The 5,686-nt window shown below is 39.9% G+C and overlaps 1 long non-coding RNA gene across 1 annotated transcript; it reads left to right on the top strand.

Annotated features, from left to right (window-relative positions):
- The first annotated feature begins 551 nt into the window (after positions 1-551).
- Positions 552-2,491, top strand: LOC121354728. The gene is made up of 3 exons (XR_005955323.1): positions 552-727; positions 1,397-1,576; positions 2,338-2,491. It is a non-coding gene; the product is annotated as an uncharacterized LOC121354728 (long non-coding RNA).
- Positions 2,492-5,686: the final 3,195 nt, after the last annotated feature.

The following is a 5,686-nucleotide window of genomic DNA, read 5'->3' on the forward strand; positions in this document are numbered from 1 at the left end:
GTACAAACAGTAGGAAATTTGCTGATTATTGTGTGCTAAGCTATACCCCATATGAGAAAAAAAAAAAAAAAAAAAAAAAAAAAAAAAAAAAAAAAAGAAAAAAAAAAAAGAAAAAAGCTAAGAACCAAGTTATCAGGAAATGACACTGTATAATCAGTTCCATCAGTTCTATAACAAGTTCCAGATTTGCAAGTGCACTTTCCAATTGTCAGCTTGCTGTTTTCAGTAACTTTCATCCTCTGACAAGCACCAACCACTAGTTTGTGCACCATCCAATGATCTGGTTTTGAGAAGCTATCAGAGCCAGTACAGAGAATTGCAGGTTTACGTGTCTCTCTCTCTCTCTCTTTCTTTTTTTAAAATTTTTATTTTTAATTTTCATGCTGATGGCAGTATCTTCTTCTGTGTCTGGTTTGCACTAGGTTACTTTTTGCTGTGTGTAACAGTTTTGGTGACTTTCACAGAACTAACCTGGAGATAAAATCAAAAGTAGAGTTAAAACTGGCCTCATTTTCCCTGCAGTAGAGCTGTGCACTTAAACCATGACTCATCATGACTTGCAGTCACACCCAGACCCATGATGAGCTGACTGGCCAGTCTTGAGAACAGAAGGCAATCCAGATAGGCACAGCAGAAGGGTGAAGGTTGGCTCCCTCCTCTTACCGGATCACCACAGTGATAAACAAGCCAGCAATCACCCTGGTTTCTCAACTGAGGTTCCAGCTTGGTAATGAGTCCTAGAAACTGAACAGCCTCTGCTGTGGGACATTTTAATGTGCAGCTCTAGACAGCAGTAGATAGTGAATCAAATTTTCCTCTCTTATGACAAATGGGGAAATGTACAACCTCAGAAAAATATATCACCTTTTCTAAAAGCTGTAACAGGAGAGTGACTATGTCAAACAGTCAAACTATTTTCCTGGCAAGTCATTGAATGATCAATACATGAATAGCAGGCTACAATATGCTTATGCTGTGAAATTAAAACTTAGCCAAGTGTTTGAATGCCTGGTACTCTTTCCTACTTTTGGTATGCTTTCCAGCCTTAGCCAGCTCTTCAAATACATCATTCACTTTTGCAATCATTCTGTGTAGCAAAAGCAAGCTGAGTGATCATAAAGAAGAATTTATTTAAGCAAAAGAGTAGCTTCATAAGTTATTTTAAAAAATTATGTTATATCATGCTGCAAAAGACATGTTACTTTATGCCACTATCAGACACCTCCAAAAGCAAATGCAATTTCACTGTTCTCTATTCTGGTCCTCATATATCCACAGTAGCCTTCAGACAGCCTAAGTCCTTCAGAAGGTTTCTACCAATAAATGTTAAAATTAATCTTTCTTCAGGCATTAGACTCAAAAAGAAAATATGCTTTATTTCTGTATTTTCTTTCAGAGCACGTGAACTGTTCCAGTCCAATGCCTGAAAACCTAACCTTTTGAGTCATTTAACCAGTGTTTTTGTTGTACATCTGTCTGTCTTGGTTGCGTCTGACCTCTGGGATGATTGCAATAGAAAAAACATTCAATTTTTCTTTCTTTCTTCACTATGACTCAACATCCTTCTCCTCTCAGGGTATGACTACAGTTCATAGGGAATAGATCCAAAATTTCAACATTTCAAGCGTCTCACCCACAGATACTTTTGTCATTTAAGAAGTCTCAGGGTACCTATTTTTGCAAATATACTGAACATTCCCTGGGTTATAATCTGGGGTGGGGAGGGTTAGCATTTTTCTAGAGAAGCAACAAACCAGTACTCCAGATATCCCGATAATGAAGCGCTAAGGAGTAAACTTCTGGATTAAAGCAGTTCAGAGTGAAAGCAATAACCAGATACATGTGGGAATATTGCACTACCAGCAATTAGCTCTCCTAAACTAAGCATATGCAGAGGGGTCATCCCAAATTGCTACTTCAGGAGGCTCTCAATAGACTGTATTATAAATTAAAGGGATGGGTTCTTCCCCAGCAGTTTGTTTTGTGAAGAGATTACTCTTTTCCCCAGCATGACCCCTTCACTTGGAAACAGTGGGGTCTGGTATGGATTCAGTCTGTGGTCCTGGGAATGCACATCCTCAGTCCCCCGAGCATCAGATGTTTCACCAGGTCTCCCTCTACCTTCCCAAGCTCCTGGTGTTTCCATCAGTCCATGTGTGGATATGCACCTGGACGGAAACTAAGAGCCTGTGGGTTTCAGGCTCAGCAGTTTTCTGACTTAATTCACACAGAGCCCTCCCAGGTGCGACCCCTCAGCACAACTCGAGGCTGGAGACACTCATCGAGCCCTGCACGACACGCTCTGCTTTCCCCACACGTACCTGCCTTTCCTCACAGGGTTCAAGAGAGCTACTGTGTGACAATGCCTGGTCTGGACAGCCTGGCTGCGGTGCTTTCACCTCACCTCCTGAACACCTCTGGTCTTCTCCCAGATCAATCAGCTCAGGCATTGCTGACAGAATTACAGCCATTGATGGTGTTTACTCCAAGCTTCCAGGAAGGCAAATCCATTTTTCATTAATAAATTGTTTTCCTCTTTTAAGTTCCCTTATGAGGTTTTTTTAGCTGTCCTACTGCAATTCTCATTCTTTGGTCTTTTCATACAGCTCCCCCAGCCTATCTAAGCAGATCTCTTTCTTTTCTGCAGCTAGCCCCTTTGTTTCCCACCTTTTTGCCATTGTTTATACATGGTTTATATCCCTTCTCACGGAATCAAAAATAATTCTCATTCTATTAAAAAAAAGAAGTCCCTTTTTTCCCATTGAAATGTTACTGCTTAATTTAAGGATCACAGTTTTAAAAATGGTATCTGGAAAAAAAAAAAAAAAAAAGGAAACAAACCAGATTTAACTGAGACACCAGTTTTCATTTTAAGACGATTTTATGTGAATGTGGACCGTATTAGCTGTAGGTTTCAGAGAATTTCACTTAGAGCTGCATTTTAAAAGATAGTTTACTAGAATAGGATTTACTTCTAGATAGAAAGCATTTTTTTCTCATTTTTTGTAAAGAGGGAATGTAAAAATATTTTCCTATGATTAACACCATGCTTTCCCAGGACAAACAAAAGACTTTTGTAAGCCAGAAACCACAAAAAATAAGCATGTGTGTTCCCAAGGATTAGAACAGTATTACACACATACAGCAGAAGACGGTATGGAAATAAATTCTAAAATAATGTGTTCAAAGGCTTCAAAAACCATTTTAAAATAAGAGTCAGTTTTTCAGCTCATACCTATTGACACAGCCCTGAGGTTTCTATCACTTAGATACATACCACAGGAGCTCCTTGATAGCTCAATTTACAGTTAGAAAATGTTATCTAAATGTAGATTAGAAAACAGCTTTTGTGTTTGCAAGTTCACAGGAGGGAGTGGTTTAGCTTTCATTTACTGGAATGTAAAATGGACAAATCTTCTACATGATGCCTACAGAAGTCATATTTGATGTGGCCAAGTGTGCAGCAGGGTCATCAGCCTCTGCCCTGTGAACGTAGAAGATGGGCCTTCAGCATTAATTGTTCCTAATGACTCCCCAGCACTTTTGCTGTGAAGGATTCTGATGGCAGCATCCTGCAGAACTCCATGGCCATGGGTTTAATCCAGGAGTTCTGTCTCTAGCCTAACCCAGTGATACACATTCCCTCCACAAAAGCATGGGACAGGCATCTCCAAAAGGAGTTTCATCACAGCTGTCTCAGACACCAGCCACAGAGAGGGAACAATTATCCCATGGAGTTGCCTATCCAGTTCCCTCAGCTACAGAGGACCCTAGATGAGTTGCTTAGACTAGATGGCTAAATTTTAGATGGCTAAAGGTTGGTGAGGTGAATCTCACCTTTAGCCTTGGGATACGGGATATGTCACAATTTACCTCTGGAGAATTTATTGGTCAAGTTTCTATGGTAGGAAACCAGCTTCAGCATAGAAAGGATGAAAAGAGGGGACAAGGGCAGAAGAGAACACACCCAATATTAAAGATGGCCTAAGTATTCCATAGTATGACCTGTGCCCTGCAGTCCATACAGCTAACCTGCAGATTAGAGCACTTTCATCTCTCTGGACCAGAATCAATCCACAGAGCAGCCAGAGCTCAATAAATCCAGTTACAAACTGGGGGTAGCTGAGGCTGGAGCTTTTAGAATGCCAGAAGCAGAAAACAACACAAAGACAGCTCCAGCCAGGCTTCATAAGGAAGTAACAATATTTGATAGAATGGAACTTAAAGTCCCATTAACGCCACCACTGTACCAGAAAAATAAATCTATTTCAAAAAAAAGGGACATTTTCCCTTGCTTTCTTTTGGTGATATTGTTATTATTTGTTATCATGCACGCTAACTTTGTGAGCATTTGTCACCTGAGTTTTTATATTGTTTTAAATACTTAAAGCATTTGTTATTCATCTGCAGGAAGATGTATGTCCCTGATTTTTAGCTTAGATTCCCAGATATCCTTTTTATTGGTTTTACTTCTTCACCTTAGGAAAAAAATTGACTATATTTTTTTATTTTTTCCTCTTCTAGTTATGTCTAATTTCCATGCAGGAAGTACTTATGCAGTTCTTCATTCTGACTGTGAGTGAGAACCAAGCTATTACACTGTAACTTCACTCCCTATTGTGTGGGAAGGAAGAATTGCATCATCCCTAAGATCCAGAACAGGAGATGAAGATCCCTTCTTGGTGGGTGCGGTCCATGATTTTGTAGTCAGTCTTTCAACCAAAGAGCTCCTTTTGTTTTTATTCATTTTTTCCCTCTTCTGTTTCCCTCTCTTCCCCACAAAAATCTTTGTGGAAGACCAAAAAAACCCAAAAAAACCCAACTTTCAGTTTAGCAGTAGGTATTTTAAATTTTAAGCTTAAGCGCTGTAAACATCTCATACTTCTGCAACTCAGCTTTTACCATCTAAACAGTTGCCTTTATTCCCCTCTTCACGTGTGAGTACCAGGGGAATAGGAATTCCCAGCAGATGTAAGAGCATGACAACAAGTCATAGAAAACATAAAAAGCAGGCATAGAAACTTTGATTCAGAGTACCTTAAGTATTGTTAGTACCCAAATCTCAAGACAAATGCTATTTTTAGGATATCATTACCTAATAGCTGCTCTTAAATTTAAACTCCAACAAATTGCTTAGGTTATTTTGTAATGCAACTCTTTGTACTGGTGAATATGTTGACCAACTAATAAATACAAATAATTAAATTCTGCCTTCTTAACAAGGTGAAAGGCCATCAGCGAACAGACATTGAAGGAAAATCTGTATTAGCCTCTACCAAAACTGAAAGCCTACTGTAAAAACAGCTGAAGAAAGTTATGCAACACTTAAATACAGTGTAAAACAGTGTGCCACTCTACAAGACATTAAAAAAAAAAAAAAACATTCAAAGGCACACTAAATTGTTAAACTGGGTTAAAATATCTTAACAGTGCAATTCCCATTAGCACTCTTGGCAGTGCATAATTTGCTGTCAATAACGTTTTATTCACGAGCTTCTGGAGGAGGCTGCCTTCCCTGATGCCCTTGGATAAACAGGTACGTGGAATTTGGGAGGGAGGGAACAGAGAGAGGGAAGGAGGCAGGGCAGGAGGCAGGGAAAGGAGGGAGACAGGGCAGGGCAGGAGGCAGGGAAGGGAAGGGGGCAGAGCCGGGCAGAGCGGGGCAGAGCAGGGCAGAGCCGGTCAG

Source organism: Pyrgilauda ruficollis, unplaced genomic scaffold (genome assembly GCF_017590135.1).
Source record: "Pyrgilauda ruficollis isolate IOZ18807 unplaced genomic scaffold, ASM1759013v1 scaffold236, whole genome shotgun sequence".
Taxonomy (NCBI): Eukaryota; Metazoa; Chordata; class Aves; order Passeriformes; family Passeridae; genus Pyrgilauda; species Pyrgilauda ruficollis.